A 15,681-nucleotide genomic window follows, 5' to 3' on the forward strand; every position below is an offset into this window, starting at 1 on the left:
AAACTAAGTTGATCAATGGTATATTTAAGTAAGCATATTGCTCATAGAAACTAACATTGTAATGCGGAAATGCAATTTTGACAATAGCACTCTATAACTCACCAAATTCATGAACCACTTTGAGGTATCTAATATTTCAAAGACCAAATTGACGTATGTATGAGCATGGCGTTTCAATGACCATTTTGGACAGTAATTCTTACAATTTATTATTAGTAGACTTTTGACCTTTTTAGAAATTTGAATTTCGTGGTGGCTATTATTTTTGTTGATATGATTACTATGAAATTTTGACAATATTTAAAATGTCTAGCTAAAATTGAAGTCACCCTTTCTTCCCATTTCGCAACAGTTTATATATCAATGTTTACATAAATAATAGATCAACAAAGTAGCTCTGTTCTTGTAACTAAGCTATCAATGAGAATTTTGTTCTTGTAAAGGAGAAATAGGTTCCCTTTGATGCCCTTTTTCAATACCATGCTAATGCTGATATCAGATGATTAAGACATCAATTTATTTTACTGAGGGAGCCAGTCCTTTACACTATTTCGCTATGTTTCTTTCTCGTTTCCAATTTAGTAGTCATGCAGTTGGGAAATAACTAGTTTCAGAACCAAATATTATGTGCTATATTAGTGTATTTTGTTCTTTCTTTCTAGTTTCATTATTTATGTGTTTCTTGTAAAAGGTTTGAGAAAGTGGAAGAACTTGTACTGGTACCTATACTTTTTGTACCTCATATAAATTGTTCATGGCATCTAATGCTTTTCTATAAATTTTTGTTTTACCTTTTAATACAGTATTGAGAAGCAGCCCCCACATCAAAAAACTTGAAAAGCTGGAATAAATATGGTTGGTAGAGACAAAGATCGCGGCCGAGGCCGAGGCCGAGGCCAAAAGGGGAGGCCTAGGCTTTCTACCGGTCACCCCCTTGACTTGCATGCGGATCCATACACTCTTGTTAGGTCATCATCAGGCAGGACTGCTCAGATACACATCATGCCTACTTCGTGTGTGCCAAGATCATGCACTCAACAAGCCAATGAACCTTCCAACACTGCCTCACATGGTGTGCAGAGTGATCCAACTATTGTAGCTCCCAGTCGAGCAGGATCTTGTGGGGAAAGACAAACCACATCTAATGGTACCGAAGATACTCAGGGTCAAGGAACTTCTGCTGCTACTGGTCACTCTAGCACAAGTGTTCCCAAGCTTAGATATGATGGTGCCAAATGGTTTGTTATTTGATTTAAATTTTATGAATAGCGTGTCTCATTTTTACTAAGTAATATGTCTATCATTTTTTTGGTTTTTGATATAGTTGGCACCCACCTAAGCCTGGCTTGAAGCGTATTTCTCTGGTTTTTAAGGAAAACTACAACAAGTCTTGGCTGAGTTTTGATGAGGCAGATGATGATACTCGAAAAATATGGTGGACAGAGTGGAGGGTAAATTTTAATTACTATATTACAGTAATTAACTCAATAAAATTATATGGCTGAGTTCTTAAGGACCTGCATGTTTTCACTACACGTGCTAATCTCATTAATTAATTACTAAAGTATATGTCATAATCTGTTTAATTTAGACGTGATGCAGGGCTAATTTGTTGTTGATACATGCTAATCTCATTAATTAATTACTGCTGTTTAATTTGTTGTTGTTTAGAATTTCAATGCCATATTATATACTATACCATCTAATATATATATATATATATATACTTGCTGGCTGCTTTAGTTAACATGTATGAGAGATTTATTTATAATTATTTATTTAGTCCTCACCATCATTCTTAACCAAATCATTGCACCTAAAAATTAGCTAACATAGTTGATGTAATTGGTCAAAGAAAAGAGAGGTGGACTACACGAGGATTCAATTTAAGCCACCTGGGTGTTGGGTTCCACTTCCATGTTTTTTTCCCCCAAAAATAATGTCATTTATATTATGCAATCTATTGAACAACATTTTAATAAAATTTCAGTAAGATAGACTCACTTTATTTGAATGTCAAATAATAACATCTCAAATACTATTATATATAAGAATTGGAATCTCTTGGTTACTTGACTTGCAAGATTTTTCAGTAATTCAGACTACTACTATCTAATATTTTTAGATAAATTAAGATTAGAAAAGATATGGTGGACATAGTAGAGGATAAATATGTATCATAGTATGTTATATAATAACAAGATGTTATTTCTTTTTTTAAAATAGAAATGCTTTGACATTCTTGACACGGAAGAGGATGATATCTATCAAGCTTGGAGGCTTAGGGCTACCAAGCGCTTGCGAGGTATGCTCCATGCCATTCGCAAAAAAGGTGCCCGTCCATATTGGATCCCACCAGAAGTTCTTGGTGAATTGATGAGACGTTGGGATACTAATGACTATATACAATTACAAGCGAGAAATACAGCTGCCAAGAAATCGACTCGAGGTACCTCCCTTCACACTGCAGGAGGCACCACCTTTCCCGAAGCGAGGTTACACTTGGTAAGTTGTTTATAGAACCCTCTTTTTTACTTTATACTATCAGTTGCCATCATAATTTATACTATCAAAATTTACCTATTCATTGAGCTATATATGCTGCTATGCTGTTTCAAAACATGTTAACACATTCAAGTCCTGCTCTCTTAACAATTTAGGCTTTAGAAGTGTCTGGTAAATAGTCATGATGAGATTCTGTGACTAAACCTGCGCTAGTCTCCATGTTTCTCTGCTTCAAATTGCATGAGTATCTGTCTCTTGTGGCTACTTGCCATCATCAGAATATGTCACATGAAGGTTTATTATATATAAGAAAAGAAATTGGGAGTAAAATCTGCTTCCATCCCTTCTAATCCTAGTTTTATGTCAGTTGTCACTGCTTTGCTTGATAGAGCACAAAACGCTGCCAAACATGCATATGGTGGCTGAGTCTATAATCATATTCTACCCAAGCCTACCTGCAAAAGGGGTTTTGCCAAATTAAAAGTACCGGTAGTGCTGCTGTTTAATTTTCACTATTGCAGGTTTTGATCTGCGTCTGCTTTTCTCTTGTGTCGTCCACTTTGGCTTTGGCTTTGGCTTGTAAAGCCTATCCTGCTAGGAGAGGGCAACTATAGCTTTTTAATACTATAGCTTCATTTTTCATGGGACAATGCGCTGACTCATCCATTCTTTACCATTGAATGAGGTCTAAGTGGGTCCCATAATGGAAGATATCCCATAATGAATGAGTTCACCAAAGGTTTCTCTACTAATTAAGACAAACATGATAACAAGGATTAAGATGATAATTGTTGAAAATGGTCGATGAAACTTTGCTTCTATGTTGGTAGCCAGATGGTCCAAAATCTTAAGGCTTGGGAATGGTTCTTATTAATCTCTCTAACTGGTTTAATATCACCTCTAACATGTCACTTGTTGCATCCTTTAATAATTTAGAAATGTTACTATCTTAAATGTCAGCTTGTTCTCAAATGTAACTTTTCTCTTTATACTTTGTAAGCCTCGGCCACCCGTTTTTATTCTTATATGTCAAATCAGCACTTATTGCTTTTTGAATACTTATTGATATATATGTCATATATGCCAATACTTGCTACATTTAAGTCTGTTCCAATTATTAGGGGGATGTTGTTTCTATTGGTATTTCCAAGCCTTGTCCAAATTGTGCTTGAAATGTGTCTTAGTTCAGTACATCATCAATTGTACACACATATTTGTTGATAATTTGGTTACATTATGTAGAATCATTCACTTGGAAGACCATCACGTATGGATGAGTTTTTTGAGCACACTCATACTCGCAAAGAGGATAGGACTCAATGGGTTGATGAACACTCCTGAAAGACAAAGGTAACTTGTTTTCATTGTAATGTTGGACTTATTTTTTTTCACATATCCCCTTAATTTTTGCATTATTGATACTTATAGTAGTTTATCAATTATTTCTCCTCATTGTAGGATATATTTCAAGAGCGCATGTTTCAAGCTGAGCAAGAACGGCAGGTTGCTATAGAGGCTGGTGTAACTGATCCACCGCCTGTCTCTGAGGAAAGCATATGGATTGAGACAGTGGGTGGAAAGCGAAGAGGTAGGGTATATGGCATGGGTGAGGTAAGAGATTCTTCCATGGTGCGACCTCGAGTTGATGGGCCAACCACGACCAGCAGCACTGATGTTTTGGATCTTAGAGAACAAATCGTAATACTCAATAGGGAAGTTGAACAACATGCCGCTAAATATAGAGAGCTTGAAGACCGCTACCAAAGGGAGAAAAGAGAGTGGCAACAGACTGTTGAATCCTTGCATGAGGATCTCAACACCAGTAACTCACAGATGGATCATTTTAGTCATCAATTGAGCAGCTTGACTGAGTATGTGAGGGCCATGGGTCCTAGTAGTTCTAGATCACGTGTTCCCCCGCCTCCTCCTTTTACTTTTCCAAGCTCTCAGAAAAGCACAGCTCCAGCCCTAGCCCCAGGTAGAAACTCCCACCTATTCTGCAGCGACCAGGACAACCATAGAGTTTTCAAAGGGAGGATGATTCTGACGATTTTGATGACTCAGATGATTATTTAGACGAGTATGAGTAGGTTATTTAATTACATTACTTTGAATATTTTGTATTATTAGTAGATTGCAATTTAAATGAATATAAGTCTAAGTTTAGTTATTTATCTTGTCTTGAGTCTTTATGTTAGATGATTATTTATTATTTTGAAAAGTTTGTAAATTCACTATCTAATATTTAGTACAAATTTTATTTTTATATTTAAAAGTTTATTTGTCTTGTTATCTAATACTCTGTATAAATTTTATTTCTAAATTTAAAAGTTTATTTGTATTAATTGTTTTCTATTTTTCAAATAGAAAAAATAATTAAAACATATGACTATTAAAATCGATGGTAAAGCTGTCGCTTTTTAAAAGTAAATAGACAAAAAAAAAAACAAAATATGGACGAAGGGTTCGTTGACATCTAAATAATTAAATCGACGGCAGTTCTGTCAATTTTATTGAACCAAATATCGACGGCAAAGTTGTCGATTTTATTTATCAAATTATGAACAAAAATATTGTCGATTTTAGTAACAATGTAAAATTCCCAAACTCATATTATAGGCAAAAGTACCGTCGATTTTATTAAATTATTATCGACGGCCAGACGACTCGTCGATTTAATTAGAATTTTGAAAAATCGACAAGTTTAATAGCGACCACCTTCACCGTCCATTTTGCCGTCGAATTTTAATATTATCGACGGCTTAGCCGTCGATTTTAACGATGTTTCTTATAGTGTATTATCGGCACGTGAAATCGGATTTGTTGATAAATATATAACATTTGCTGCATACATACGTCGTCAGTGATGGGCATTATTTGAAACTGTATCAACCTACCAAATACTTGTACAAGATTCCTGAATAAAATATTGCTCACCCTTTTCAAAATGTGACTTTGTATGTTTTCACAAAGACCACTTTGTAACTCTACAAAACTCATGGTGCATGGAATAACAAATGAAAACGGACATTCACAAACAAAAGTCACTCTTTCGTGTGTGTTTTGTATAATCTCATCGTTATAATACACTTGCAAATTTGCAATACCTTCCATAACCTCAACTTCACCTAACCCGACTTTTTTTATAACTAATTGCCAAAAAAAAACTCACAAGTTTGAAATATATAAAAGAAAGAGGAATGGGAATAGAAGTGAGGTACAAGTCCGGATGAACTAAGTTTCGCATTTATAGGCAAGACTCTCGATTAAAATATTTTTTCTGTACAAAATGCAAGCTTTCGATAACAATTTTCTGCATATTTAAAACGCAACCTGCGTTTTAGTATTTAAAAAAATAAAAAAATCCCAATCCAAAACGCAACATGCATTTGGCTTATTTGAGAAATAGAGAAAAAAAAAGAAAAATCTGACACACCTAAAACGCAACCTATGTTTCATTTGTTTCATAAACAAAAAAAAGTGAAAAAGCAAAACATAGAGTGCGATTTTGACTGATACCATAGCAGTGCAAATATTTTTTACACGTCCATTTAGTTGAGTTACACCATAATTATTTTCATATGAAAAAAATGAGCCTAAGTTTGTATAATAGGGTTAATTGGTTAAATTTAATAACATAATAGAATAAATAAATAAATATTATTATTATATACTTGTTCATATCTTAGTCCATAACTTAACCAAACCCAAAATGAATGAAATTTAATTAACACTCTACAAATATCAATGTTCGGATCTACATTACTACCTACCCGACCTCACAGAGGTCAGATACGATGACTGTAATACCCGGTCTAAGCGAAATTAATTAAATAATAAGTTAAATAGGAGCGAATATGGTTGAAAGATTTAGCAATTGGAATTTGATGATTTAAATATGATATTTGGATTCAGTGAATTTTTCCGAGTCGGAAAACATAGTTTTCTGCGTAAAAGCGCGCAATGGAATTTTGACCGGCAATACCGGCTGAGACCTGTCTGGTACTGCAACTGAGAAAATTGATTATGAGTAAATAGGATTAAGAAATGAGGAATTATAATTAGGGGAGGTAGAAATATTTGAAGTGCGATTTAGAGCGCTAATCTTAAAGGTTTTGGTCCAAAATTGGGCCAACGGACAAAAATAAGTGAACCGGGTCTAAGTGGGCTCAAGACCCAACATATATAAACATTAGTTATGAGCATTTCAGCTCATCTTGCCCTAAAGAAGGGGTGTTGGGCGCTGAAATTGGGAAGAGAGAAGAGAAGAGAGAAAACCTAACTCTCTTTGATCTTCAAACCACCATAACTTGAGCTACGGAGCTCCGATTGACGAGCCGTTTGCGGCTACGCGTCGCTCTTCTCATCCTCTACAATTCTATCTAAGTTTTGTGGTGAGTATTCTATTCATCTCTGCCCAGTTTTCGAAATTCTCTACTGTTACACGTTTTTGGGTAGTTAGTGTTGAAATCTTGTGATTTTGGGTGTTTAGGGATACTCCAACATGGATTCTAAGTGGGTTCTATCCCTACTTCATATGGACTGAGGTAAGATATGCTCAAACCCTTGTGATTTGTCATTTTTATGAGCCCTAGGTTGATGTATGTATGTGATATTGGTTATGTTAGTGTATTTGGTGATGTTGGTGCACAATTGGGAGATTGGTATTGCTTGAGGAGCTTTGGTGAGGCTTGGGGCTAAGGTTGGTGAAGACTTCCAAAGAAGAGGCTCAATTGGTTTGGCTACAAGAGGTACGGTTTAAGTTTCATTTAAGTACCGTGTGTTGTGATGAGAATTCCTAGGCTAGATGCCCCTAGGATTAAGTTTGGATTGTGTAAATGGTTGGTGCTAATATGCATAGTTGGTATGTAATGTGAATTAATGATTGGGTTGAGAATTGTGTAGCCTTGTATGTTTGGTGTATTGAGAATTTGATGTACTGGGTAATGAGTATTGGTTTGTGGTTTATGCATTTAAATTGTGAAATTGGGCCGGAGGCCGGAAGAAGGTAAGAAAGGTAAGTGTTGTGTGCATTGTATGATGACACAAGTGATTGAATGAATTTCCGATAATGAATATATGAATGATTGAGTTGGTTATTGAATAATAAGGTTTGAGGAGTTGAAGTGTGGAATTTGGTGAATTGGGTGAAATTATATAGATGAGGTATGTTTGGTTTTGGTTGAGACATATTATGTGATCATACATGTGATTATGACTATTGATGCCTTGATGGTATGATGATGCATTAGATATATGTATGTTGTGATATATGCTTGAGGAATGATTAAGATTGATTTGTGGGTGAAACCACGTGATAGTGAGTATGATATTGATTATGTATAATGATGGTTGATTGGAAATAGTGTTGTTGAAATTTGGCATGAGGAAGAGTATATGATATGTAAATGTGTTTGAGTTTGAGAAAGTGTCAATGTGTGAGTTGAGGAGGCTTGATGTTGATTTTGGTATATTTTGATTGATTTCAAAGAAAGGGTTGAAATTGGCATGTTTTGGTTGATTTTGCAAATAGTTGAGAATTGCTTGTTTTGAAAATGGCACCTTGTGGTTTTGTATGAAAATATGGTTTTTGGGCATATTTTGACGGGACATAACTTGGACTACGGATCTCTGTTTTGTGCCAAATTTGTTTAGAAATGAAATTGGATCCGGGATGTCCATGCCGTTCGAAGAACGGGTGAAAAATGATTTAAAATGAGGGAGTTGTGACCGTCGGAAGATTGGGGGTTGAATCTGTAAATTCTGCAGCTTTTAACTTAGAAAATTTTAGCAGAACGACCCTCCGCGCGTAGGCGCACTTGGCGCGTACGCGCCGTTCTTCCAGAAAGCACCATCCACGCGTGCGCGTGGTGTGCGCAGGCGCGTCGATGTGCTGCACCAAATGCCCAGCTATTTTTCCAGAGAGTTGTGCCAGGGTTGTGCCAGTTTTGTGCCTGGGCGTAAGAGCACCCACGCGTACGCGTGGCTGACGCTTGCGCGCCATTTGGATATTTTTCAACCCGCGCGTTCGCGCGTATGACGCTTGCGTGTCGATGAGTTTTTGGCCATCCGCGCGTGCGCGTGGAGTGCGCGTACGCGTGGCCCTGCTTTCATGCCAAAGTTGATTTTTGAGTTTTAAAAGCCAAATCTCATACTTCTAAGCCTCCGATCTCACCCCTTATGTATTAAATCATTATGATATGCCTAGCAATGAGAAAGGAGCTAGGGGATGTGGTAACTTGCGAGTGAAGTAAGGGAAAAGGGTAAGATCAATGATGATCAAATATGATTATATGAGATATGGAGGATGGCGGTGGAAGTACCGTGTATGCCATGAGCCGAAGGGCTATATTTATTGATAAATGGTTAGTTCTTGATTGGACCATGAGCCGGATGGCTGAGTTATTGCCGGATACGGCGGAGCCATGTTGATAAATTGGCTAGTTCTGGATTGAACTGTGAGCCGGATGGCTGAGTTATTGCCGAGTTACGGCAAAGCCATTATGGATTATGGCTGAGTATAAAGGCATATGATAAATGAATAATGATGGAAAATGTTGAATGTAAGCATGTTTGTGTTTTCTCTCTGGTTGTAAGGGCGACAGGGCACAGATACCCTCTAATGGCGACAGGGCGCAAATACCCTCTATTGGCGACAGGGCGCAAATACCCTCTATTGGCGACAGGGCGCAGATACCCTCTAATGGCGATAGGGCGCAGATACCCTCTAATGGTGACAGGGCACATATTCCCTCTAATGATATTAATACGCAACAGAGAGACTGTGTCCGGGTTAGCTACCGGACATGTCGGGTTGGCTTGATAACCGACATATGATATCATCAGCCATAGGGCAGGCATTCATCATTTGCATATGTTTGAATTGTTTGGGTTTGCCATTTGTTTTGGATTTCTACATCATATATGCCATGTTACCTGACTATATGCTACTTGTTCTACTTGTACCATATTTGTGTATTACTTGCCTGTATTGCTTGTGTTTGTACAACTGAGAGGCCCCTCATGCTGGTGTCGGTGGGTGTGAGGGCTGTTCTTGATGGGATGAATTGATGATGCGATTGCATGATAATGATGATTATTGAATGAGATAACTGGAGCTCCCTGGGTAGACGCGGTGATGTGGTTTCACTAGCTCCAGGCGAGTGTATGATGTATTGATATAGAATTGCTGAGGCAGAACAACTGGTGATGGTTTTGCTTATAATTCTGAGTCTGATTCGTGGAAGAGTCAGCGAGTTGGGAAACATGTGAAACATGAATTAAATTTAGCACTCCCTTATGACAGTTGCCTATTCATGGATTAGTGAGAATCTAGGCTGGATATTTGGTGAAGAAGTTTAGGATGCTTAGTGAGTTTTTATTGCAGTACATTGTATTTATTTGGCACTTTTACCGTATTGGGAACCCATGGGCCCGGGGTTCTCATTCCGTATATATCTCTTGTTTTTCAGATACAGGTCCAGGTGCTCAGAAGTGAGTTGTGGGTCGTCTGAGAGACGGCGAAGGTCTTTATTTCCTCTACCTTATGTTTTGATTAGAATCTCTCCACCTTTGTTTTGGAAAGGTTATATTGTGTATTAAACTCTTTGAATTTGCCTATAGAGGTTCTCATGTTTTCTTCGGGAGAGATTAGGACATACTGTTGTCAACTATTTTCATACTGTACCCTAGCCGGCCTAAACTTTGCGGGTCGCGACTAGTAGCTATTTACTTATATTATATATATATATCTGTTATCTATCTCTTAATCTCCTTTATGCCTTGTCCGTATATCGCGTTTGGCTTAGCAGTTTAACTTTTCGTTGTCGAAACGTGAGTGATACGTCTTCGCGATTTTATTTCTACTCTTTTCAGGCTTCTCGATTAATACTCCTTTCGAAAATTACCTATATCTATATATTAAAAATTCACCTGAGAGTCGAGCATAAGAATGCGAATATTAGGGTGTTACAATGACATGGGATTAGCCCCACTTATTTCAATAAGTAAGTAATTCCTACAACATCTCCTATTGATCTAAAATGGAGATCTCAAGAAACCCTCTAATAAAAGGAAACAATTATCCACCATCAAAGGTGGAACCACTTTATAAAGTAGTTATTGACTCACCACCTACAACTATAAATATCATGATACCCCCAAGTATTCTTCGAACTCTAATCTACGAAAAAACTGCCTAAAACCCTTGCTAACTTAAGCATCGGAGTCCCTTGTAGGTACCACCCCCTCCTTCACCAATACGTCGGAAGGTAGCTCCTAAGCTTCAAAAAACATTAGACACAACCCCAAAAGGAACTTGGATCTCATGTTCAGGCCCAAATTATTGTTTTAGGTAACCCTCAGAATATTAGCGCCGCTACCGGAGACCTGGTGATAAACACCGTACGATGGCAGACACTCTAGATGACGGATGCACAACTTTTGATTCAGAGGCCTATGAAGAAGAACAACCCAACGACGATCGTGCACTTGTCATACCTTCCCGACCTAACAAGGGAAAATATGTTGCTAGAGATATATATCCTACAAATCAAGGAGGACGAAAAATAAGCTTATAAGTTCATTAATTGGGAGGATTAGGTGAAATAGATCCTACAAAGCTCATAGGATTGGTTCACAGACATCAAGGTCGGCTAGAGCAGCTTGAGAATGAATTAGAAGGACAATGTGAGTCAGAACGAGCCCTGGGAAGGGAGGTATGAGGACGAAGAGAACTGGAAGAAAAACTCGAGAAGCTGGAATCCGACCTTAAGGGTAGGGGATCCTGAGCTGATCGAGAAGAAACACCTCTAGGAGGCGAAGATCTATTCAAAGAAGAAATCATATGAGCTGAAATTCCCAGAAACTTTAATAGCCCAGATATGGACCTCTATGATGGAACAACTGATCCGAGACACCATATAAGCAATTCAAGAATCACATGTACTTGGTTAGCGCGTTAGATGCAACTCATTGCAAGGCTTTTTTGACTATGTTAACCAAGGCGGCAATGAAGTGGTTCGACAGCCTACAACCAAGGTCGGTCACTTGCTTTAACGACTTGGCAATGAATTTTCTTACCCGATTCTCCATCCAAAAAGATAAGACTAAGCATGTTTCAAGCCTTATGGGGGTAAAATAAGAGGTTGGGGAATCTCTGCAAGCCTATAAAAGGTTAGGGCACAAAAGTAAAAATCAAATCAAAGGTTAAATCAGAACAACGTTTTCATCTTTGTGCTTCATTGTAGCTTGTTGAAGTTGTCTTCCTCCTGCATGCATCATTCGGGTAAGATGAAAAAATGGAGGTTGTATATCATTACTACAAATCAAAGGTCAAAAATAAAACTTGAAACCAAAGAACGGATGAATAATTCAGATCCATGAAGCTAAAAGAAAAAAGAAGAAAGAGAAGCAGCTAGATAAAGATGTATGCCAACTCTAATCACTATTGTTGTCCCATCTCTTCTCTGCATTACTGCTCTGATTTTAGGGAAGAAGAACAAGTCAAAGATGTTCAACCAAGTTCAAGTTTTGAAAGCTCTACTCTTCTTTTAAAAGGATAAATGGCTACAAATTGAAGCAAAGAGAGTGAGCACACTGTTTGGGTCTTCATAGCTTTCAAGCCATCCCTTGTTCTCCTTCATGGCTTTACAATGAATATTCTATTCTTCAGTTTTTATCTTTCTTTGTTTCTTATCAATGACAAAAGGCATTATGTGAGATATCAGTAAAAGCCATTGAGAGGAAAGGCAAAGAGTATTTTTGGAAAAAAGCCATAAAATTATTTTAAACTCTTTTGTTTGTATTTTTGTTTTGTGTTCATGATCTTGAGGGGATTCCCTTGCTAAGTTGGGTGAGCACTTAGTAGTTGAAAGTATAAGGAGTGAACCTAACTAAATCAAGCTTGGGTAGAAGCTTAGTTTGTCCCAGATATGATTAGGTAGAATCCTAGAGAATTGGTGATGGTAATCTTTATAAAAGATAGTAAAAATTCTATCACAATTGTGGTAGAGATTAGATGTAGGTCACATTGCACATGGTGGTTGAACCAAGATATATGGTTGTACCATTTTCTCTTCTCTGTTCTATTTCTAGTTTTATTTGGTAAGAGATAAAATAAAATTATTTCCTGCATAATCAATCCAGCAAAAGTCACAGCATCTCAGTATACTCAAAAGTAACGTGTTTGCTCTGTTCTTGTTTAATTATTAAGAGACAAAACAAAATTGTCTCATGTATAATCAATATTGCAAACTCAACAACAACACTGAGATTATCCAAGATTAAAGTTAAAGTGAAAAAGTTAAAAAGAGGCCATAGATTCAACCTTCTTTCTCTAGGCCATAGAGAACCTTCAAGCCCTTATTTACCCTTTCTTTTTCCTCATGTAATGAAAGGTTTCAAAAACAGCTAACCCATTGTCAGTGATCAATTTTCTCAGCACAAAAGCGCTTTGGTATTCTCCCAATATATCCAGTAGGATGATCTTTAATTTGTTTGCAATTGTCTTAGTTACAATCTTGAATAGTACTTTGCAAAGAGATATGGGTCTGAATTTCCTAGTATGGTTTGGATCTTTGAACTTTGAAATTAGGCATATGAAAGTTTTATTGTGTTTGGTTGGATCCCCACTGTTGTTAAGGATATTTAGGGCCCACTCTATTGTCTTGTCCCCACTGTATTCCATGTACTATGGTAAAATAAGGCTAGCATTCCATCTAGCCATGGTGTCTTTGTTTCGTGTATCTGGTTAAGAATTGTCTTCACTTCCTCCTTAGTAAAATTTACTGTGATTGTATCCATTCTCTCATTATTAGCCTCTTCATTCTCAGTGCCTTCCGATCTCAATAAATCCTCAAAAAGGTTTAATACATCTTCAATCTTCTCTTCTTCTTTGTGGATCACATCGGCGTTGTTCATAATCTTTGAAATATTATTTCTTTTCTTTCTTTACATCACTTCTTTTGATAAAAAAAACTTTGTATTATGATCTTCCGCTCTAAGCTAGTTAATTCTCGATCTTTAGACCAACCAAATCTTCTCTTACTTCAAAATCTCGTCCAATTCTACTTGAATTTTCCTAGTTTTTATCATAATTTCTTCGATTTGAAAGGAGAAATGTAGGTTGTCTAATTTTTTCTGCTTATCTTGGACAATTTTGGGTATGTTGCCAACTTCAATTTTATCCCATTCTCTAAAAACTTTACTGCAGTTTTCAATGCTTCCTTTAATCCCCTGGTTTCTATAGCCACATCATTTTCACAATGTCCTTGCACTTTTCATTTCTAAGCCATGCTTCTTCAAATTTGAATACGTGTTTCCTCCTCTTCCTTGAGTTTTTGAGTCCGTCTGTATCCAGAAAAATGAGATAGTGATTTGACCTATATCTTTGGAGGTGTTAAATAACCACATCTGAGAAGGATTCTCTCCAATTAATGTTTGCCATTGTCCTATCGAGTCTCTCTTAAATATTTGCATCCCTAGTTTGGTTATTTGACCAAGTAAATTTATGCCCCACAAAATCCAAATCCAGCAACTTGTTTTGTTGTATAGACTCTCTATGTAAAACTCTGATGAAACAAACATTAAACAAATAATAATTTAAATAGGGGCTAATGAGGGTGAAAAAAATTAGAATTATAATTTGGAAATTTAAATGTGATATTTGGATTTGGAGGATTTTTCTGAGTGGAAAAATGTACTTTTCTATGGAAAAATGAGTAAAGACGCGTATTGAAAAATTAACCAGCAGTACCGGCTTAGAATGTCCGATACTGTAAGTGAGAAAATAAATTATAAACTAGAGAAATTAAGGAAGTAGAACTGATGATTTGGAAAAGTAATAATCATTAAAATACGAATTAAAATACTAATCTTAAAGGTTTTGGCTCAAAATTGAGCCAGCGGGCCAAATCAAGTGAATCGGGCCTAAGTCCACATATAAGTACCCACACTTAAGCCACAACTCAGCATTTCCTTACCCCATTTTGATGAGCAACGTGAATGAGAAGAGAGAAAGGAGGAACACCAAAAACCCTAACTCCCCACCAACTTCAATCCACCATAACTCTCTCTGGAGCTCCGATTGATGAGCCGTTTGTGGCCATGTGTCACTCTTCTTATCCTCTTTGATTCTATTTAGGTATTGTGGTGAGTATCTTAAAGTTCCCTGCCCAGTTTTTTTTCCTTTTAATTTTTATTTTGGTTTGGGTTTTTAGAAAATCTTGTAATTTTGGTTGTTTAGGAGTGATTTAGTATGAGCTATTGATGAGTTTCATCAACAAATTCTATGGGTTAAGATAAGAAATCCGCAAATCCTTGTGATTTATCATATCTCATGAGACTCTAGATTAATGTATATGTGAAATTAGTTATATTAGTGTTGTTGGGTGAATTTGGCACACTTTAAGGGCTTAAATCTGCTTGTGGAACATTTGAGGTGAGACTTGGAATGGAGAATTCAAGTGTTGGGTGTGAACCATCATCATTAAATGTACAGTTTAAGTTTTATTTAAGTACCGTATGGTGTAATGAGAATTCCTAGGATAGATTCCCAAGGAATAAGCTTGAATGGTTTGATTGAATGTATTAGTATGTATAGTGAATGTATGAATGAAATTGATATTAGATAATGATTATTCATATATGAATTTGTATTGAATTGATAAATGTTGGGCTAGAGACAGTGAAATTGGGCCGGAGGTCATGAAGGTAAGCCCAGTAAGTTGTTGAATGGTTATGATTGTGGTTGAATTGTGAAATTGATGGTTTTAGGTTGAAATTGAGATTTGAGTTGTGAATTTGAATGGTTTAGGGTTGGAACGTGTGAATTGCATAGGGTTGAGTATAGATGATGGTGAATGAGTGATTTAGATTGGTTAGAGGTCATAATGTTGAGTTGAGATTGATGAAGCTTGTGAATCTTTGGAAATTTGGTAAACTCAATTTTTTGGTAAAAACCGATTTTTGACCAACTTCGGCGGATTGTAACACGGTCCTCAGAATCAGAAAATTTGTAAAACTAGATTTTTATAAAAATTTATTTATCAATCTTTCCAACGGTAAGAATGGTTAAAAAGAGAATTTTGTGAAAAAATATATGAAGGTTTGATAAAATTCCTTGAAGATGTAAAATTCCTTATAAGGGTCCTCCTTGAAGATGTAAAATTCCTTCTT

General features: G+C 36.6%; 1 non-coding gene across 1 annotated transcript; it reads left to right on the forward strand.

The window, feature by feature from the left end:
- Positions 1 to 452: 452 nt before the first annotated feature.
- On the forward strand, positions 453 to 535 carry LOC148575045 (small nucleolar RNA snoR53Y). The gene has a single exon (XR_015906516.1). It is a non-coding gene; the product is annotated as a small nucleolar RNA snoR53Y (small nucleolar RNA).
- Positions 536 to 15,681: the final 15,146 nt, after the last annotated feature.

This window comes from Arachis ipaensis, chromosome B2 (genome assembly GCF_059453495.1).
Source record: "Arachis ipaensis isolate K30076 ecotype BB chromosome B2, ASM5945349v1, whole genome shotgun sequence".
Lineage (NCBI taxonomy): Eukaryota > Viridiplantae > Streptophyta > Magnoliopsida > Fabales > Fabaceae > Arachis > Arachis ipaensis.